The sequence below is a fragment of the Cyprinus carpio genome, chromosome B25, assembly GCF_018340385.1.
Source record: "Cyprinus carpio isolate SPL01 chromosome B25, ASM1834038v1, whole genome shotgun sequence".
Classification (NCBI taxonomy): Eukaryota; Metazoa; Chordata; class Actinopteri; order Cypriniformes; family Cyprinidae; genus Cyprinus; species Cyprinus carpio.
Genome location: NC_056621.1, coordinates 5,540,872 through 5,553,994, shown reverse-complemented (window position 1 = coordinate 5,553,994; position 13,123 = coordinate 5,540,872). Strand labels below are relative to the sequence as shown.

The 13,123-nt window shown below is 35.3% G+C and overlaps 1 pseudogene; it reads right to left on the bottom strand.

The window, feature by feature from the left end:
* Positions 1-2,348: 2,348 nt before the first annotated feature.
* On the bottom strand, positions 2,349-12,796 carry LOC109045405 (annotated as a pseudogene).
* Between the last annotated feature and the right edge of the window lie 327 nt (positions 12,797-13,123).

The following is a 13,123-nucleotide window of genomic DNA, read 5'->3' as shown; positions in this document are numbered from 1 at the left end:
GTGATAGCCCTTAAGACATGCAGGTAAACAAACAAATAAACATTTAAAACAAATACATGCATTTAAAATACACAAATTAAATATTGTAAATAAATACATCTGAAATAAATACATATAAAAAGTGCACAACAAATAAAATATGTACATTAAAAATAAAATAGTTAAGATAAAACAACAAGTAAAATAAACGAAAACAAATACATTTAAAATGAATGATGAATATATTTAAACAACAAATAAAGATATTTAAAACAAATAAATACATTTAAAATAAATAATTTAAAACAAATGAATACATGTATTTAAAAATGTAAAATAAATACTTTTGAAATGAACAAACTACATATCGGGGAAAAAAAAGCATTTAAAATAAAAAGAAATGAAAATTAAAAATAAATGCATGTTTTGAATCGGGTTTTAAAACAATTAAAAAAATATTTAAAAACTCTGACCTGCAGTAGGGTGAGTCACCGCCCCCCTGCCAGGCTTTGGAGCAGGCTGGTCAGGTGACCCCAGACTGGTTTCAGATGAGTCTTTGCCCCACTGTCTCTGACAACCCCCAGCACCAGACAGGGGTTAAACTCATACGCCAGAGGGAGGATCAGGCTCAGAACCGCCTGCATAAATCCTGCCATGAACCCTCACCCTGAAGACAAGCAGGAAGAGGAAGTGACTTCACAGAAATAAGACAAAATCCAAGATAATATCAGGTGTGTTCACACACCTCTCTCAGACACAAGGACAAACAGTTCACACACTCCTCTTCAGTTTCTGCAGTACAGATTTGGACTAGAAACACCTTCCTGAAGAGACAGAGAGAGAGACTCGCCCACTGCAGTTTTTTTGAATTACTAAACAAATAATTTCTAATGAACTGAATTTTTATTAGCTCTTCAGGAAAAAAAAAAAAAAAAAAAAGTAAATATTAGATGAAAAACTTATCTAAATTAAAATTCTAAATGTTGCCTTGACAACTAACTGAAATAATATGCTGATTTACTAATTAAAATTACTAATAGGAAATAAATAAAAACTAAAACTGAATAAACATTAAAAATGAAATAAACATAAATGAAACCTAAACAGTAATGTTCAATAAATAAATAAATAATATGTTAATAAATAAATAAATAAATAAAGCACATAAGAAAAATGAAAAAAAAAAAAATGAAAACTGAAAATATAAAAATAATACTCATTTTAATTTTAATAAAAAACATAACAGTATATAAATAATACTAAAGAATAAATAAAATGTTTAGAAATATTTAAAAATAAGTGTAATATAGATAAAGTTCATTATTTTTAAATATTTTTCCTAAAAATAGATATAAAATAGAATAGAATAAAATTAATTAAAATAGAATAATTTTCTATTTTTCTTAAACATTTCTAAATAATAACTTTATATATATATATATATATATATATATATATATATATATATATATATATATATATATGTATGTTTTTTAGTATTGAAAATACCCATTCCTGACTAGAACAAATGCAAACCAAGTAGTTCACTGTATATTTTTATTTAATTATTATAATTATTAATTAACATATATATTATTATTATTATTATTATTATTATAATTTATAATAATTAAGGAATCGTAGATCTGTGGGATCATGTGGTAATACTATCGTACTTTGACCACCATACAGAATCAATGATTTTCAAATTTTATTCAAAATTTTATTTCCATATAAAACTATAACGTACTTCACTGAATGCTACGTACTATCACAATATTATGTCTAAAAACAACAGTATAATATGAGACTTTTGTAAGAGTCGTACAGTAAGTGATGAGAGGCCTTACTCTGTCCAGAGGAGTTTATAACGGTTCATCTCCTCATCAAAGTTCAGTGTGCTTCCTGACGCCATTTAAACACTCTGCTCTGGATTTCAACGAAAAACAACTGATTAATAACTGTAAATCATTGTAAATTACAATTTCTATCACGCACGGGAAAGCAGTACAGTTTTTATTTATCTGAATTATTTTGTAAAGCTTTTTTTTGTTTTGTTTTTTTTGCTTGAGCATTTTTCTTTTTTGTTAATGCAACGTTTTTTTTTTTTAAATATAAATTTATATTATATAGTAATTCTGAATAAAATGGGTACTTTAATGTCAGTGTTTTGCTGTTAAATGCCAAATTTCATATTTACCAAATTTACCAAATTTGAATATATATATAAATACATGCTTAACACTCTCAGTAGATATATTTGTTTTTAACATTGTCCAACAACTTACAATTCACAAGCATCAGAGCAAAACTCTGTACAGAACAGTAACAATAATAAATAATGAAGACAAGGTAAACATAGGTTTTTCAAGACAGTTTTAATGCACATTGTTTAACTTACACATACCTCAGTGTCATGTGGTACCACTTACATTTATGCTCACTGTTAGGATGATGTGGTTAGGATGGACCTAAGTGTGCAAGTGCAAGTGTTAGAGCAAAATCACAAATAGACAGGTATGAAATAAAAAAGAACAATGCTTAAAAACTGTCTACAAACATAATAATGTATATAAAAAGTGTAATAAAAGCACAAAAATATAGAGTAAATACAACCTATTTGAAATTTTCAATGGCCACTATGAGAATTACTGCTCCTTTGTCCATGTTTTTAATAACTATGGTTAATGCTTCTGGTTAACGCATATTTTACAGTATTTATTACTACATACTGTATACTATATACTGTACTGTACAATTACTATATAAACACTGTAACTGCAATTAAGGAGTACAATTATTTACAAAACTTACCATCAATCTAATTTACTCTCTCCATTATGGGACGATTTTTAAAGCACTTTTTGGTCGATTTTTAGACATTGACTGAATTTTAAGCAAAAAATATTCATATGACAAACACTGAAAGCTATAAAGATTCATACTGATGATTTATGAAGTGAACAAATACATTGTTAAACAGTTATTTGTAGATCAGCAGCTTTTTGTTGGCAAAATCTTCTGGCTTGGCACACATGCTGTTTTTATTCATTTGGGTCTGTTGTTGATGCAGTTAGAAAAGCCATGATGTAAACTTATTAATATCATTCATATATGTGCATACATATGTACTGTATGTGTGTGTTTGGCAGTTATATGACACAGGATGTAGAAACGCTGACGTCTTCAGATTCCCAGAGTCTCTTTGGTCACCTGACATCCGAGCAGGACATTCCCCTCACACACACACTGAGACAGATCTCCCACTGAAACACACACACACACACACACACACACACACACACACACACACACACACACACACACACACACACACACACACACACACACACACACACACACACACACACACACACACACACACTCAAATCATCAGTGTGTGTCAAAGAACTGAAGATATCTGCTGAAACGTCTCTTGATGAACGCTGACTGAATGAATGTGGTCTGGAACGGAGATCTCACCTTGTCTGAGAGCCGATCCATGACGCTGCCTTCATGGCCACAAACTCCCACTCCACCTGCTGCTCTATTTTACAGCCGTATAACCAGATCAGAGCCAGGAGAGTGGCCCATACTGACCCATCCACCTGTGTACAAACCATCATCCACTGCATTTGTTACTGGACACTGCACACAATCAGCACTGTCTCATTATTTCATCACATCTCTCACCTGTGCTGGTTTCTGATTGGTCAGCTCATCCTCCGTCTTCCCAAACACATCAGCCAGTGTGGCGTCCAGATCCCAGCAGCCGGACGCCTTTTGCAGAGAAACCAGCTGCAGTAACGAGTCCTGCTGGAGTTCAGGAGCATCTGAACACACACACAAACATACAAGAGTAACTAAAAATCAGTATAGAATAATAATAAAATTAAATAAATACCTATAAAACAATGTGAATTTCATGACCTACTACACTTGTCAAATGAGTCGGTTAACATCTTGTAAAGTGAAAAGCTACACGTTTGTAAGAAACAACTTCATCTTCAAGGCATTTTAACTTTAACCATCACTTCTGGCCAAAATATGAGTCTATAATAACACTTCCTCCAGTGATGAAGTCCATCACCTGTTGTCCTCTCACATCACAATCCACAGACAAACTTGTTCAAAACTGTTATGGGCTTTGGATCTGTGCATATTTCTCTCCTGATTCAGATGAGACGACTCATATTTGAGCCGAAAACAAAGGTATGAAGTTAAAAATGCCTTTATCATGGTGTTTGTCTCTTACAAACACACAGTTTTTCACTTCTCAAGATGTTAATTGATGGACTGGAGTCATGTGGATTACTTATGGATTATTTTGTGATGTTTTTATCAGCTGTTTGACTCTCATTCTGACGGCACCCATTTACTGCAGAGTATCCACTGGTGAGCAAGTGATGTAATGCTAAATTTCTCCAAATCTGATGAGGAAACAAACTCATCTACATGTTAGATGGCATGACGGTGAGTACATTTTCATTTTTATGTGAACTATTCATTTTTATTCTACAGTTTTCAATAAGTAAGCTACTACTTTCCAAACATAACCATTGTGTCCACCTACTGAGTGTGTGTGTATAAATATATATATATATATATATATATATATATATATATATATTTATAAATACCATCAATTTTGATTTCAGAGTCTGTTTGATCAGACACGGCAGTTGCAGTCTTAGAACGACGGCGGAAAAAATTCTGGATCTCTGCAAATGAAAACAATGATCGTTAACCATTTGTGTTTCACAGTTAGTGAACTTTAGTGACGCTGTGTATTCATTGCATTACTTGTCAAGAATCCGATCTTCTGTTCAGGTGCAGTCACTGAAAAAAAAGAAAAGATCGCTCAAATGAAAACTATGTTTTTCTCCCTCTTTTTTTAGCAGCATCATATGACCCTTTTAAAATGACTAATATGCATTCATACATGGTTATCAAGTTTTAATTCTAATTACAAAATTTCTATTATTAAATAATACTGATTATCATATTATAATGCTTGACTGACTGATGTTAAGAGTGTACTTCCAGATATTTAAAAAAAACTGTGCCATTTTACACAGTTTATTAGATGTCTATATTGTATTACACAGTTTATTAGATATATATCTCAAAACCTGCAGCAGTGTAAAAGCCTGTTCAAAAGAGTTTAAGGCTGTCTTCTGCTTTGTTTTCAAGTCATGTGAAAGGGCTTTTCAGTGATTTATTCTCTACATCTGAGTATGTCTGGTTCTCTTACCTGCTGGTACCCGACTAGACATTTTTAAGATTGCTCGCTCTGTGAATGACATCATCTTTGACCAGTGAAACGATTGTTCATCTGCATAAATGGTCAAAACATTCAGACATTAATGTATATCAAAAGAAAACAAACTCACACACACACACACACACACACACACACACACACAAACACACACACACACACAAAACAAGCAAACAAACAAACAAGAAAAGCTCCTTTGTTCTCTTACGTGCAGATACACGAAACTCGCGGGGTGCTATGCGATCTGGAATAAAAAAAAATAACACAGAAAAAATGTCATATGCATTATCATAATACTTGTTTACGAACCTTAAGTTATGACAAGCATAAGTTTGTTTAAAGTTGTAGTGTAAATAATGAAAGGCAAGCGCGCAGGTCTAGAAACCAAATGATAAAGATGGCTCCAAAGACAACAATACGCTTGTACGTCTTTGCATTGCCTTCCTTCTGATCCCAACATTAGGAAAGAGTGGATGATTAAGTTAGTGAATGATTAAGTTAATGATTAAGAGTTAATGAAGCATCAATTAGAACTCGATCCTTTGTTCACTTCATTTTACAGAAGATTCGTTTACAAACAAGGCACGATTTGACATGGATTTTCAGAAAGATTGAAACTAAAATACGATGCTGTGCCGACTACATTGGATTCGACAGTAATGTCGCAACACAAGTGTCAGTAACTGTTGCTATTGCACTATTGCTTTGTCTGTTATTACAGATCTTTTGGTATGTACTGAGTATTTATGTATTTTTAATCTCAATCACAGCAGCGTCCATCTGTGAAGGATGTTGGCTGTAAAACATACACAGCTGCCAGCCAATCATAGCAAATCTTCCACACCTACTAAAACACAACCTTCAAATCATATTCAAAAAAAACATTACAAAAAATAGCATAAAAAATCAAAACAAAAAATAACCTTTTAATGTAAAAATCTTTTTCTTGATGTAAAAACCTTGATAACATTATAAGCTGAACACAGAGAATAGTAATGTATGCCTGACACCAGAACACATCCATGATGGAGAATACAATGACACACAAACAGAGTAATGAAAAGGTTGAACTATATTACTTAACACACCCTCTATTACTTAATAAAGACTAAGCATGTTCACACACACACACACACACACACACACACACACACACACACACACACACACATTATGTTGTAAATATAGATATTTGAAATAACTCACAGGTAATAAAATGCTTACTGGAAGTGTCCTGTTAATAATATATTTTTTTTTGGTTTGAATTTAATCATAATGTGGCATAATTGGCAAAACTAATATGTCTGTGTAAATGAAGTGGTAAACTTTGACTAAATGTGATTTTAAATGTAATAATAATGATTTTAAACTATCTGAATGTCAGTAACTAGGTAAAACCTGAGAAAAGAACTATATAAGTGATAGAATGTGCCAATGAGTGATAATTTGCTGCCATCTAGTGGTTTTATTTGCACTTTCAGGGAATGCAGCGTGGACATGCAGTGTCAGTTTCTGTAAAATCCCCCCAAAATTTTGCATTATTGTTTAGAATCATATAATGCATCAAATTACATAGATTTGTGATGTTTCGACTTTTCTTTAAAGATTTATAGACTTTTGGGTACACTAGATCAAGACCATTTTACGAAATGGCCCTGTTAAAATAAAAATCCAAATGCAAATTTTAAAAATATTTATATAAATATTCAACAAAATAATACAGAAAATAATACATCAATTATTATATTAAAACCTACTACAAAACCAAAAAATAATTCATAAAAATAATATCAAATTTTTTTATAATCTCAAATGTTAGATAATGAATAGTTTGATTGACAGCATTGGTCCCAGAGGCAAAGATGTTCAGAATGAGGAGGTCTATTATATGATATGAAGATCTAGTGTTTGTGTGAATATATGAACATGTTCTACAGATTGAGGTCATTGCCTATTAACTGTAATAGCACCACCTATGGTCCGATCTTCATGACACTTTGCATGCTTATTACAAGTCCTTTAACGCGTTTTCACCAAGTTTCGTAAAGTTTTGAGTTTTTGTTTAGGTTTCATAGGCTTTTGGGTTTATTTGGCCACACCCCTTTTTAAAATGACCTTGATATAGCTAACCAAAGGACAAAATTCAACATTTTTTGATAATTACTGCTCTAGAGAGTCCAGAGAATATTACTGCAGTGGCTTGATGGAAAAAAAACCTAGAACTAGTTCGCAAAAGAAGGTTTTTAAGATAATTGAGAAAATTAAATGAACGATTTGATTGACAGCAATGGTTCTTGAGGCAAAGTTGTGCATTATGAGAAGATCTATCAAATGATGTACATATTGTGTGGAAGTGTGAAACACCACGTGATTACGGAGTCATAAAACTCATAAGCGGCAACTAGTGGCCAATTTCTTTCTAAATTTTTATATACCTTTAAAGCCATCAGTCGAACATGCCCACCGAGTTTCGTTCCGATCACCATCCGTTAACTTTTTGTAATAGATGCTTAAACTTCTTTGGTTAATCGCGGCCATGTTTTTTTAGATACGTAAATGTCCTCATAGACAATTTTCAAGTCGATCGGACCAATGGTTGCATAGTTAAAGCAGTTTTTATGTTTTTTTCCATCTTATACCACCACCAAGTAGCAGAGCTGCACAATTTTTTTTAATTTGACCAAAGATTGAGCTTATACACAGGTGTAGCGAGTTTGATGAAGATAGCTCATTCGGTTCAGGAGTTATAGCCATTTTAGTAAAAGTAAAACACATACATACTGATAAAAAAAAAAATGCATGGCCTGAATGCACTGTAAGTCGCTTTGGATCAAAGCGTCTGCTAAATGCATAAATGTAAATAAATGTAAGTGGCCCTGCCTCTAACGGACGTTTTGGCGTCCCTATTGACGGTGAGTCGAAATTTCAACTTTTTTTGATAATTATTGATACTGACTGTCCAGAGAACATCACTGGTTTGGTTCAGATGGGCAAAAAACCTATGACTAGTTCGCAAAGGAAGTTTTGGACATAATTCAAAATTGGAGGCAATTTTGTGTGACTTGACCCAAGGATTCCAAAAATATATTTGAGTCTACTACAAACGGTATAGGAGTTATGAGCACTTTCGCGTTTTTGATCACTGTAGCGCCCCCTATTGGCCGATTGGGCCAATTCCTGACACATTTCAAGCCGACGGAATGCAGGTGTTTACATGCCAGGTAACATCAGTGTAATGAGCAACGATCTTTATGCTTAACAGAGTATTGTTTGTCTTACCATAATGTATATTCGTCGTGTCAATTTCTGAAGAGAAATCTGAAAAACATTTGATTTCACATCTCAGTGTAAACATCAAATAGTAAAGTGACAGTAAAAGTGATTTATACACACACAATGAGAGCACTAACCGTATGTCAGCACTCCTCTCTGCAGCAGGGGTCCTTTCACAGTCTGTCTGCTGTCTTTATTCACAGCAATGAAGGCTGTATGAACACTGCTCACTCCTGCCTGAACACTGAGCTCCACCATCCTGCTCCTGATGCCCTCAACATCTGCAGCTCCTGACCTCTCCTCCTGCTCCAGAGAACGGATCAGGGTCCGAGCCGCCAGCCGGTGAATAGACAACCTGCAGAAACATGGAGGAAAACTGTGAATTATTGTTGTCGTAGAAAACATTTGATATGATGTGTTGATGATAAAAGTAATTTACTACTTTATTGTGTTATTTACTATAAAAATGACTGATTATATTATTTTTGGAGAGATGATTCAATAACTAGGAAGGGAGATTTTCCTAACTAAATGTTTAACTAAAATATTAATTCTGGCCAATAACAATAAGTCATTAATTATTATCTTACAGCTGAAAACCAATAAACGGCTAATATTAAAAAGCTACCTTATTCTGTCTAAAAAAAACAAATTAATAAATCACTTTAGGTATCACAATATGCACTCATAAATACTGTATGACTAACTATTCATTTTACAAATAAAAGTCCTTTTAATTTAATAAAGGTGACAGGTTGAATGGGGCATAAATAAAAAGTAATAAATTATATTTAAACTATAAAATAATTAGTGTTTAATTATATAAAATAATATTGGTCAAATTGGTCCAGATACAATAAATCAATGATATGGTCCTGGTATATTATTATAATATTATAGTGTTAATTTATCCATTTGTGTTACTTGTACAGGTTATAATTCTAAAGTGAAAATTATATAAAATTAATTGCCAACAAAAGGCTTTATTTAAACGGTGTTTTAGAGGTTGAGTTGCTCTGAAGCAGGACTATAGCTGTGTTTTTCAACGTCTAAATGTGTGTTTGTGTGTGTTTACTGTGTTTCCTCAGTTGGTTTGAGGCAGAAGTGGAGCTGGTTTGTTACTGGTTGATCTTTAAGACTGTATTTGACTGTCACTGTTCCCTCAGAGCCTCCTGAACTCTATGAAAGAGAAAAGGCAGAATTTTCTAATCTAAACAAATGAGACAGTGTCTGTATGTCATAACATGCTAAATCATCTCACCTCTCCTTTAAGTTGGGCATAAATGAGTGTCCTTTGACCCTGGAAGAGCACATTGATGGGTGGAGACAGTGTGTCAACAGTAACATCATCTGGAAGGGTCCAATCCACAGAGATATTAAGCACAGCGGGCTGCAGAGCAAACCTGAGAGACTGCATCACCTGATATAGTTTGAAGAGAAAAGAGAAACCATTGAGACATTTGACCAGGAAACATTTGTGCCTGTGAAATCCAGTGAAGAGCTTTACTTTGGGCTGCATGCGGTCTGTGTCTGTGATGAACTGAGCGTGACCAGATCCCTCTCTGGCCATTCCTGTGATGAGGGCGGCACTCGCACCCTCACCAATCCCGAATGAGAAACACCTGAAGACACGATACACTCTGTTACTGTTAGTGATGAAGATATGAATGATGGACAGATCAAACCCAGCAGACCTTTACCTGTGAGAGTGAACGTGACTTTTCACCAGATCCAGCACCTCTTTGGTGTTTCCCACCTCTCCATCAGTGAAGACGAACAGCTGAAGAGAGAAAAACATCTGAGTCTTAATTCTTGTTTATACATTCACAAAAATATCAGTGTGTCATTCAGGTGCACAGTGAGGTGTTGTACCTGTCTGGGGTGATCAGGGTAACAGGGCTGACTGTAGATGTGTTTTAGAGGCTGTAATATCTCTGTGCCGCCCATGTCTGCTTTCATTTTCTTCACTCTCTTCAGAGCTTGATCCATTGTGTCCTGATTGTACTCAACACTATGACTGCAAAGACACAGAAAAAACATCTCATCTCCAGTGACTCATTTCAATACTGAATATCTACTGTATGAATGAAGATCTAGTTACTAACGGGAAGAAGGACTCGAAATCAGAGCCAAATCCATAGATATTGAAGTAGCATCCGACGGGCAGACTCTTCAACAGTAACAGCAGAGTGTCCTACAGAGAGACAAATATTTAAACTCAACATAACCCTGTGGACTTTCATAACACACATTCCTGGGCCTAGCTACATAAACAGAGCCACAATGTTAATTCTGTCAACGGGTAATCAGTGTTTTATTTCTGATTCAAATTAGACCAATCTACATTTTTGTAACTGACCATAAAATGTTATGATGAATATTGTAGAAAAAAATAAATAACAAAGCTTTTAAGACTAGTGTGAGCAGTTTATGCAACAAAATCTACTGTACACAAGTCATTGGTCATTTTTTCACAATCCCATAAAATCCCAAAACATAAACTCAAAACCCATAATAAATCGATATTCTGACATAAAAACATGCTGTTATTGAATCTTAAATCTTACCTTTGCGCTTTCAATTCGATTCTGTGCTCCTTTCCCATGATGCATCATGTCTCCCATACTGCCTGATCTGTCAATCACAAAAACAAACTCGCCTTGAGCTCTCAGTGATGACATCACTTCCTCTGGGAACTCTGGGTACAAACTTATCATGACCACTGTATCCCTCATCAGAGAACCTGAAAAAGAAAGAAAGAGTCAGTGACACATTCATCACTCAAACCCATAATCCCAGTTCAATCCCATAATCCTCTACCTGGCGGGGCAGTGGTCACTCCTGCCTCCACTATAGCAGAGGGCTGATGGGTATCCTGATAGTACACAAACAGCTCAACGTCCTTATCAAACATGTGACCAGGACTCAGATTCACCTGCACACACAAACAACACATGCATAAAACTGCTCTGCTCACACATCCAGATAAAGACATGAAGACACACAGTACCGTAGCCTGAGTGTGATCAGAGTGGAGGAACACGAGAGGATCCAGAGTGCAGCTGGACTCTAGTTTGGAGATGGGCTTTGGAGAGCTCACATGAACACTGAGAGTCAGCGTGTAGGGAACAGCTCCTGATGAAATCTCTGAGACTATACCAGCAGCTGAACCTGACACACACACACACACACACACACACACACACACACACACACACACACACACACACACAGAGAGAGAGAGAGAGAGAGAGTGTGTTAGAATCAGCTTCTCTGCTCTAATAAAGTGTGTGTCCGAGCTGCTGTAGTACCTGCTGGTGTGTATCGGGGGTTGAGTACAGCCGGCAGACAGAAGCGCAGCGAGTGGTCGTCCTGCACAGCGAGCTCGGTGACATAGATGATGGTGACGGCAGCATTCTGACCCGCCGACAGACACCCGACACTCAGTCTGAACACATCAGGACTCTCTGAGCTCTCTTCCAACAGAAACGCCTGCTGACCCGAACTCACAGCATCATCATACCGATCCCTCGCCTGCAGGATACAGTTTTATTACATGATGTACAGTATAAATATATGCAACTGAGCTGCAGTTTGTATTTGGACTCACGGTTTCTCTGTCCTGCACCTCTGCCACAATCTCCTGCTCTCCGATCTTGGCACTGAAGTGGCAGACAGCAGCATCAGCAGGCAGAGGGAAGACGAACAAGGCCTCCAGGGGGCGCTCTTCCTCATTCACATACTGCAGAGTGGAGGAGACTGTGGCTACATGATCCTGAACCAGAACCTCCACTGAGATGCTCTTCAGAGGCACTGAGGCACACAAACCAACACAACAACATCAAAAACACATCTCACATCATAAATAACTGAAGAAAAAGAGAACGTTATGTGTGACATGCCACAGCTGACCGTTTAAAGATTTTCTTATCCTCTGAGAAAAACATAAATTCTGTTAAATACTGAGATGCAATAGTAATATGTCAAAGCATTTCAGTTCTCCTACATATTGCAAAAGTTTTAATTTAAGAAACAGGTCACAGCAAACAGGTGAATTCATACCTGTTTCATTTTTCTCAGTCACAAGACCGCAGATCTCCATTCTGCTCCGTTAGATAAAATGCTGATTTTACTTCAAATCGAAATTGAAATTGAAACTCAAACACCGAAACCGGGTTTATATCCGCCTCACGAAATTATTAAATCCGTGTTTCTGAGCGTTTCTTATGCGGTCAAAGTCGCCGAATCACCGCTGAGTCAGAGGATCAACAGTATAGTGAAGTCATACCTCATGAATATTAAATGAGTTGTAAGGGAAGTGGCGTGCCCACGTTTGATTCATGAATATTAATTTAGTTGTGTTCGGAACCGCAGTTCTATTGGGTTCTCGGAGTATGCAGTGTTTTGATCGTGTTTAAGCTTCAACAACCAAATGGATAATTATTTGATTAAGAGAATTTATTATTTTACTCTCGCTTTTTCGAAAAACAATCATTCTAATTCTAATGAAAAAATACTTTAGTAATTTATAGTAAATACTATAGTGTTTTTGAACCATACTATAGTAAAGTACTTGAATTAATCTGTTGT